Source organism: Eurosta solidaginis, chromosome 4, assembly GCF_040869045.1.
Source record: "Eurosta solidaginis isolate ZX-2024a chromosome 4, ASM4086904v1, whole genome shotgun sequence".
In the NCBI taxonomy this organism is placed as follows: Eukaryota; Metazoa; Arthropoda; class Insecta; order Diptera; family Tephritidae; genus Eurosta; species Eurosta solidaginis.
This window is the reverse complement of record NC_090322.1, coordinates 243557846-243568103: the sequence shown is the minus strand read 5'-3', so window position 1 is coordinate 243568103 and position 10258 is coordinate 243557846. Positions and strand designations below refer to the sequence as shown.

Genomic DNA, 10258 nt, shown 5'->3' with positions numbered 1-10258 from the left:
TTGTTTTGAGATATAAAATAATTTTTCAAGTCCTCAAACATTTTCAAAATCCTCTCGACTGTAGGGAAAAGGCTTAACCAGCGCGTTTTACAATGATTGAGCAGATTTTTATAATCTGTCTCAACGAATTCGCAAGAGGACTTCAATTCCTTTGTTCGAACAGTGTAAATAGAGAAGTGTTCAACAATTTGTACACCACATGTGTATAATATGTGCGGAACATCCGATCCCAATCAATTCAGCATTCACAGACTTCGAAAAATGTTATTTTTTCCATTGCGATTGACTCCTTCGAAATTCGTACTCATGTTGTCAGCAACAAAAGCACATAATTATTACACGAGTGCTGGTAAATCGTAAAAGCGGGGACAGTTAGAGTATGAGCGGGGACGCTGGGACAAATCGTTGAAATCGGGGACAAATCCCCGAAAGTGGGGACGTCTGGCAACCATACCTAAATTGAAAAGTCAAGTTTTAAAAATAAACAACATTTTTGACTTTTCTTCAATTTTGTTTTTCACTTTTAAATTTTCTGTGAAATGCGCATCTGTATACAAATACAGTAGTTAACATATAGCCAAGGCCGCGATGGTTAATGATGTGGTAGGTGTGGCGATCGATTAGTAAATACGGTGCCAATTAGTTGAGTTTTTGTTGTGAAACCAAATCACCACACGATGATGGCAAGGAATGTCGATCAAGGTCTGCTCAAATTTTTCAGACATGGTCACTTACTGGCCAAAAATGTGTAAATAGTGACATGCTTAATGTTAGTCGCTTCATTTTACCCTAGATAGAGAAAGATCCCCTCAAGATGTGATCCAATACGGTCGGCGAAAAAGGTCCTACAAGTTGAAAAAGATGCAGTTTCATGTATTGCTATCTTGGGAACTTCTACTATCGACCATTCTTAGTCCATGCCCATTTAAGGCATGCATATCTGCAGATTGTAAATACAACCAAAGTTTCAAAGTGCAATTTTTTGTATTAATTTCTAAGCTTAAACAATTTAGATTGTCAAATGTACTCGCACAGTTTTGACAGCTTTTTACCTAAATTGTAGCAGTGCTGGAAATTTTCATTGGAATATTAGTTTAGGCACCTAAAATTTGGGCTAACTCGCACCCAGCCTAAGTACCAGGTGTTGTTATCCCAACAGCTGATTGCTTCTTCTTCATTATTTTCCATACAGCGCCTTGTACTTTAATATGTCAGTTAATCGAAATCAATTAAAATTTTCTTTTGACTTGACATTCTTCAGCACGGCGAATTGGTTGAATTCGCTTTGCCACCACCAGGTATGTATTCGCCTTGAAACTTTGTAGCATACGTAGCGAATATTGTGTTATTATTGGAGAAAATTTATAGTTGACTATTCAATTAATGGCAAAAAGGGCATGCATACAAGGACACTAACACTGTCCGGATACTAGTGCGTTTACTTTATTCCAGATAACCCTAAAAGTTACTCAGGCCAAAAATTTTGATTTTTTTTTGGAAATGTCTGTTTAAAACCACTATAGAAAGATACTCTGATACTATTATTATTTTAGAGGTGTCCTATATATACTACATTAGGAATATAAGGGATAAAAACATATTTTAATTTATTGGAATGGAAGTTTACAAAACACTTGGTATTGACTCCAATATTGCATTTTACACATCTTGTAGTGGTTTTTTGATGGCAATATCCACATCGGGTTTGTTTTTCCTGTGGCTCTACAAGATGATCCATACGGTCATAGCGAATCTCGGCTTCTTTGGGGCAACTTGGATGGCCTTTTTGGTAGGTTGATTGCTTTCGATGGGTAATCAGCAGCATGATATCCACTGCACTCCTAAAGCTCAGTTGGTCAAAGCTTCCGCCCCGTTCGCGATGTATGATCCAAGCGTTTTGAGCGCCATATCAATGCAGTGGGCTAGCAAAGGCAGACCATTTGCCCCTCATTGAAGTTCTATACAAGCTTATATTTTGGTCAGAACGTTCCACTCCTCCCATGTTAGAGTTATAGATGTAAATCAAATGCGGTTTTTCTATATATATATATAACGGTATATTATCGTCTGACTCATCGGATGAGCTTTCAGGCCCGGCTACACTAAATTTTATTTCTGCTGGCGCTTGCAGTTGGGCAGATGGAAAATTATTTACCTACGTCCCCAGAGCCTCGCCAGCTAAATATGTGTATGATACATTTACATTTGTGCTTGTCAACCACTTGAATCGAATTGAAATCGTATGATAACCCGTTTTGAATGGAATGATAATATTTGATCTCAAATTTGACCTAGTGTATACGAAGCGTTATTAATTTTGATATCTACCTATATACATATAAATAAATAAGAAGGTTTATTATACACGATGTACATACAAGTACAGTCAGGCATAAAAATATCAAATTTAAGTAAGTACCTACCTATGTATGTATGTATGTATATAATAAACACTGTTTCAGCTTTTTTTTTGGGTACACGTTCTATTATAATTCGCAACTTTACTTACAAATAGAACACGTCCGTTGCTATTGTTTTTGCAAAAACTATAATGCAGCGCATGGAAACCCCTACATGACGCATGCCTAATGAAGTATGTATGTATGTATGCATAATGAAAAAAAAATGCTGTGTTGCTTGTGTATACGCATAGCGCGAGTGTTGCCAACCTCCCATATGGTCTAGTGGCTAGGATATCTGGCTTTCACCCAGAAGGCCCGGGTTCGATTCCCGGTATGGGAAAGTTGTTTTTTTTTGTTTATTTTTTTTCAGTACTGATGGTTTTTACAGAATTTTTTTTCTAAAGGCATTTGTAGGCATACGCTTCGGCTATTATTTGCAGTTGCTTTTTATTCTTTAGTTCATATAAACAAATCTATCGTTTGAAATTATAGAAAATCATCAAAATGACTTGGTAAAGTTGACGCAGTCATAACGTCATAACCATAACCATTTTTTACATATTCATATTGTGACGAATATTAGCAACACTAAGGGATACTATCATCTCTAAGCCGATGCTAAGCAGTGACTTGTATGCACATCAATAGATCAATCATTATGTCACACATATGTACGTACACGCAGCGTAGAAGAGACGCACAAACACATGCAGATATCTGATCTGAGATGCTCCCAAAAGTAAGTTCTGGAAATGGAAGCGCCTAGAAATATGTGAACGTGAAAACCGCACAGTATAAAAGCAGCAACAGTAGATGCACGACAATATCAATTAGTGTCGGTTATTGGTGCCTCATCTTAAAATATGTGACAGTTTCATAGGAAATCCGGAAATGAAAAAAAAAAATACAAACAAATTCTTCAAATAATAAGTTACTTAGTCGAAGCGTATCCAAAACAAAGAACAAAATATCCAAAGAGATAGTGAATTTACCAGATTAAATATTTGTAGTACTTGGCGCAAAACGAAAAAACAATTGGTTGGAATATTATGGTTTAGGCTAGGGCGTTACGGTATGACACCATTGACCAATTACATTTATTTCCATAAAGTTGGTTGAATCAGCTATTTATATGGATATTGATATGTCAACTTCCCAGGGCTTAAAGCGTTTCGTTATGTTTTATTGATAAAAATAGCTGTTGACTCTAAAGTTGAAAAAGAAATATATGTCTAGACGCTTGGAAATAGTTGCCAACCTCCCATATGGTCTAGTGGCTAGAATATCTGGCTTTCACCCAGAAGACCCCGGTTTGATTCCCGGTATGGGAAATTATTATTTTTGATGATTTTGAAAAATATTTTCCTTTTATTTCTAAAGGCATTTGGATGTATTTGCTTCGGCTAATATTTGCACTGCTCCTCATTCTATATAGATACTCGATACTTTTTCAGTAAAAGCTAAAATGATACATGTTGTAATAATAAAGGTGATGTTAACAACATAACCTCACTTTTTTGGGTACTTGTATTAAAAAAGGATCAAACTTTGATTGCTTCAATTTTCAATTTCCCAAAAAATTTGTTTTCTGTAGATTTTTTTCTATGTATATTCTTTAGCGGCTTGTATAGTTATAATATTTCTACACGTATAGTAAAATCTACTCCGATCGTAGTAGAACTCAAAGGCAGTTCTATATGATAGACAACCTTCTGAAATATTGTAACGAATTTCGGGAAATTCCGCTTATTTGAAACCTTCTGCTGACGTCCGAATCGCTAAACTGTTGAATAAATCACTCCAATATTCAGTATTGCAAACTGGTCTTTATTTAGATTACTCTGGGAGTAGCACTTTACAATTATACTTCACAACCAATAGCGTGGTTAAATTAAAACTGATTCAACATTCCTCAGCTTGCGCTGCTTTTATACTCTTTGTTGCCTCGTCCGCATATTTCTACTAAGGTCTAGACGTTTCGCCTTCTAGAACTGTTTTATCTCCTGCTTGGTAATTGAGCTATATGCGTGTGTATGTGTGAGTAACCACTTCGGCTGAAGTGTGTGAGTGAGTTATCTCTCCGTCGCCTTCTATGTATGTGTATAAATGATGATTGATGTGTTCATGTACAAGTGTAGCTTGCTTTAATGTTTTTGTAAGATCGCGGGTTTGAATCTAGCTCAATTATTTTATCGTTATTATTGTTATGATTCTTAATTAAAAAGTTTTTTTTTTTTTTTTAGAAGAAAGAAAACAACTGCCAAAACTCGTTGTATAGGTCCATTTCGGGAACTGCTAAATTCCTTCATCGCCAAAGATTAGGCACCGCTGCTATAACCATTCAGCTATCAAAGCGGTTTTTCGTTTGTCTTCATTATTTCTACTTCTTTCTGGTTCTTACAGCACTGCGACATCTGTTGCAGGTTGGATGTGAAAATTGGACTTGTTTCATGGCAATGATGCCGTAGTGTCATATTTTACTTACATTTTTTCCCCGTGCTTTGGGATGTATTAACAATTTTTGTTGTTATATCGGCATACTGATTTGTAAGATCGCGGGTTTGAATCGAGCTCAAGGCCTAACACTAATTATTTTATCATTATTATTGTTATGACACATTTTTTCTTAATTGCAAATTTTTTTAAATTAGAATAGAAGAAAGAAAAAATTTAGGCCGATATAATAACAAAAATTGTTAATACATCCCAGAGCAGGGGAAAAAGTGTAAATAAAATATGACACTATGGCATCATTGCCATGAAATAAGTCCAATTTACACATCCATCCTGCAACAGATGTCGCAGTGCTGTGAATATCAATTGGCAAGAACCAGAATAGAAGTAGAAATAATGAAGACAAACAAAAAGCCGCTGTGATAGCTGAATGGTTATAGCAGCGGCACCTAAACGTTGCCGATGAAGGAATTTTGCTGTTCCCGAAATGGATCTATACAACGAGCTTTTTTTGGCAGTTATTTAAATTTTTTTCTTTCTTCTATTCTAATTTAAAAAATTTTTTCAATTAAGAAAAAGTGTATCATAACAATAATAATGATAAAATAATTATTGTTAGGCCTTGAGATCGCTTCAAACCCGCTATCTTACAAATCAGTAGGCCGATATAACAACAAGAATTGTTTAATGTTTTTGTTATTGTGCCTTTCTTTACTAACAGCTTAGTGATGCTAAAATTCGCCACAATATGTATGCCGAACTTGTCAGAATAAGGGAAAACGTCAACGGGATGAGAACTACTGAATATTCATTTCACCATGAAATGATAGAATATATGTAATCAATATAACTAGATTTTTCAAAAGTTTTTTCGATTTTATATTTTGAAAAACGGTAATGTTCGTCAATTTGTTAGTTGGTTATCGTAAATTTTTTATGCGTACATTGAAAAAAATAAAAATTAAAAACTGTTTGCAGCTTTAAAATTTGTTTAAGAAGTGCAACTATGTCTCCCATTTTCTTGTTTATCTTTAATATACCTAATACACAAAACTAATCAAACAAGTTGATACGCAGCACCAAACAATTTTGACCAACTAAGCACTTAATCCGATTCAAATTTCTGGCACGCTGCAGTCAGGTGGATTAAAACCATGACGACTTCTACGCTGTATTGGTGGCATAAAGTAAAATAGAAACTAAAAATGAAATTTTTGTAATCTTCTTTAAAATTTAAATCGAGATCAGAAGTTTTTAAATGACAGCAGCCATTTAATAATATACATATGTGTAGTACACATTGTGTACACATATCGACGATGATGTTTCAAAACACCATGACATTTTTTTTGATCGGGGTCAAAATACCCAGTACGCAATTGCTTGGTTTTAGTGAGGCCAAAATGACTGGCATTAATAACCACATTAAACTGAGCCGCTGGTCATTTGAGGTCAAATGTGTTTCCATTATACGATATAACTGACTCGAAGTCGATAAAGCAGTGTATGGTCTCAAGTTTTTGTGCTAAATTTTTGTACAACCCATTTTAATACTTCCCGCTGTTTTACACTCTGTGGCGTGGTAAATTGGTAGGACGTCAGCTGAAAAAACGAAAAAAACGAAAATAAATTACCAACATGTGAGCAAATGAGATTTTAATGTCAAATTTTTCATATAGCTGGGCAATTGCCGTTTTCTCTTATTTGTTAATAACAAGAAGAAGAAATGTAACTACATCTCTAAATTTGTATCACGACGCTAGTTCAGAATTTTATTTAAAACTGCTCTTGCTGAGTATGAAGTCAATACATTTTGACGTGAGATGAGGCTTTTGCTTGGTTTTCAGTAGGTCAAATTTGATTCACATTTGACCACAAACTTGGCCATATCAATGAAAACGGTTTGTCATACAATGTCAAAGGTGTTTGCCACCCGTTTTGACTACAAAGGCAATAAAATTGGCAAAGAAGTACCCAAAGGCATGGCAAATTTGACTTTCAAATTTTATTTGTCAATATGTTGGCAATTTATTTTAGCTTGCCAACTGGCGTGCCATCAATAATTCCATAACGTGTGAAACAACGGAAACAATGAAAGGGGTTGTGAAAATAATGAACACCAAATTTAAGCGTGTGTTTCGATCACGCACTGCTGTATCGACTTATCGTCAGTAACGCGACATAATGGAAATGCCTTTGACCCAAACTGGCTACCGGGTCAGCTTGAGACCGTTTTTGAGGCCACTCATTCTGCAAAAACCAAAATATGTTGTTTGTACGTACAGCCTAGTAAAAAGTTATATCCTTTTTGGTGCGTCAAATGAAAAAAAGCAGCAGCAGCAGCTACACAAACTCAAAGCTCCGGTTAATTGATAAGCAAATTCAGCAGAAAACATTTTCTTTTACTACGAGCATTCAATGAAAGTAAAAAAATAAGGTTGAAGAAAACAACGCGATAAAATAGGCTAAAAGGGACCAAAGAGCAAAGCGTAAGGCGAATTTGAGGATTGTATGATTGTGCGATTTCGTGACCTGTAAGCAGATTGTGTGGCCAATGCTATGTCATGGGCTAATGAGCCTTTTGCTAGAACTTTTTTTAGTCGTTATTTAATTATCGTGTCTGTAAATTAACAAGAGTTACACCTGTCCCTAGGGCATCTTTAACTGAAATGAGCAGTAAAATTTAAAGCAAACGGGCAAGGTTGACTGACATTAACTTTAACAATAGCTTAAAATCGATTTGAAAATTTGGTTTAGACATCACAAATGGCAGAGTTAATTTATAGTCAACTTTACCGAAGTTTTAAAGTCTCACTTAAAATTTATATTATATACTAGCAGACCCGGCAGATGTTGTTCTGCCTTAACTTAAGTCTATCTGCACAAGTTTTAAGAAGTTTTTACCTCTTACTCTCCCTCCCCCACAACACTACGGCCTCATTCAGTGTATGTGAGGTCCTCATGGACTGGCCAGTTCAACCTCATGGACTGGCCAGTTCAACCTCGCTCCCCCACTCTCCCCCTTTTTCTTATCCTTTTATTCACTCCTCCCTCTGTTTTCTCTTTCTCTGCATCTCTTTCTCCCTCTCCGTCCATTCCCTCACTTTTTTCCGCTGCATCTTTTTCCATCTCCCTATCTTCGTCTAACATTATCTCTTTCTCGTTCTCTTCCCTCTTTTCTTATTCTTCTCCATTCCTCATTCCCAGCCTAACTTCCAGGTCCAGTTACAGTCCAAGTTCCAGTTCCAGTCCTAGTCCCAGTCCCACTATCGCAAATACTAATATAGGCAAAGGGCACTCTTATATATACCAAATTTCAGGCAAATCGAACCATGAATAGAATTTTTTCGATTAGATCGGCCCTTGGTCCACTTCCCGGAAAAAAAATTTACAGGAACACTCTGTGGGTTGCTGTGAAGCTATGCTACGAATTTGAATAAAACGGAGTGGTTTCGGAGTCCATAAGCTGGAAACAAACACTCATCCTTCGTTATATGTATGTAAGTATGAATGTATGCATATATAGAAGATATAGAAGATCAATCCAAAATGTACTTTCTACCAAACAATATATCCTTATTTTGTTCTTAGAGTACGTCACTTAACCCAGAAAAGATACCACAACTTAAAGCATTTTTCAAAAAGGGATGTAGAATTTCTGTCCTCTTGCACCAACCTTTCACCTGTAATGTTGCTTTCCACATCGACGCGCCGGTTTTCAAGTTGCCTCTCAGCTCAGAGTTAGATGGCGCTAGATTACTATTGTCGTAGAGTCTGCTCTATCTGCCCAAGGCATTGAGTCACGTTGCGTTATATGTTTATAGTGGCCAAAGCAGGTATGATTTGAGATATTGCACACAGTGCAGCTGTTTCAAAGCTCCTGTGCATGTTCGTATTAGTTTCTAACTATGCACACCCTAGAATTCAGCTTCCACGACAACTTCCTGCTTAGAATTACTCCATATATGTATGTATATATAGATATTTTGTACCATGTGCGTCTCGCACAGTTGCCTTATACTCCCTGGGGAACTGAACCAGATCCTTCTTCCACGAGGTGGCTGTGAACGCAGGTGTTTTCCAGTGATAGCCCAGGCAAGACGTTTGAGAATTACTCTATGTTCATAGAATGAGAACTCATCTGGACCCGACGAATTAAACTTGGAAAAATTTATGGCGGCCAGCATGGGGTGGTTGCAGCGTACTTACCTAAGGTCCTGGGTTCAAGTTCCATAAAAAGTAACATAACACATCTTATAAAATGCTATTCTAAGCGGCGATCATGAAAAGTTTCCCAGAAAAATTGATCTGCTTGCAGATACCGTTCGGAGTCAGCATAAGATATGTACTGTGCCGCCAATTTGTAGGAAAGATTGATAAGTAGCGCGCCGAAAATTGTAAGAGAGCCAGTTATCCTCGGAGGTATATCGCGCCTTGTATTTTATTTCATCAACCCTGGCACTACTCGCTCCGAGATGGGCACTTACTGCAAGAATATTCGAGGCTTGTTTTTCTGTGCTTTGCCAATTACCTGTTATTCCTTCCAGCAACTCTCGCGGTCCACGACTTTGTCCAGCTTGAAAGGTTGATAGCATAGCATACACGCCCACGGACGTATACGTTTAACTGTTCGGTCCGCATGTGAGAGCTCCTTCATATGGGTTGTATGGAAATATGAAGCAGAATACTTCGCGCAAATGGTCGAGTTGTACCGAGCTCAGGATCCGCCACAGCAGAATAATTGCTGCAATCAGTGTTTCCAAGGATTTTAGTGCCAAACGGCTAATTGGCAAATAAAAAATGTCAGCAGAACCGGACTTTTCTCCTGTGCACAATCGCAACCGCCCAAATATGGCCGGGAATTCACTAAAATGGCAACACAGGCTGCAACGTACATACAAACCAAATGAGATTGGTGCGCATGGTCTGATTCAAGAATGTGTTTTAAGTGTTATCTAATCACCACACACACCATGGCCCGTAATCATAGTCGAAATAAAATAGAGTTTTATTCGTTTAAACATGGTTATAAATTAAATATCATTCTAAGTCTGTTATAGTCCACTTAAACACTATTTTATCTCTAAAAAAGTATTTTAAATTTAAAATGGCATGAGCGCGATTTTAATTTTTTAAAATAGATTTTAAGTTGTCGGTCTGCTGTCAAAAATTGCGAGAAATTAAAAAATTTGCTATTTAAACGCGATGAACTTAAAGGGAAGTGAAAAAAGGCTTCCCCGACAAGCAAATATACGTCAGGAATTAATTTATTATCGCTTGAATTCGTATTATTATATTTCTGACGAAAATTCCACAATTTGTGCGATGGTTACTTGGCTCCACATATGCGAGATATTTAATTAAGATTATTCCGCATTCAAAGCTATTTGTGAGTTTTGATA

General features: G+C 36.6%; 1 non-coding gene across 1 annotated transcript; it reads left to right on the top strand.

The window, feature by feature from the left end:
- The first annotated feature begins 2670 nt into the window (after window positions 1–2670).
- Window positions 2671–2742, top strand: TRNAE-UUC (transfer RNA glutamic acid (anticodon UUC)). Its single transcript has one exon. It is a non-coding gene; the product is annotated as a tRNA-Glu (tRNA).
- Window positions 2743–10258: the final 7516 nt, after the last annotated feature.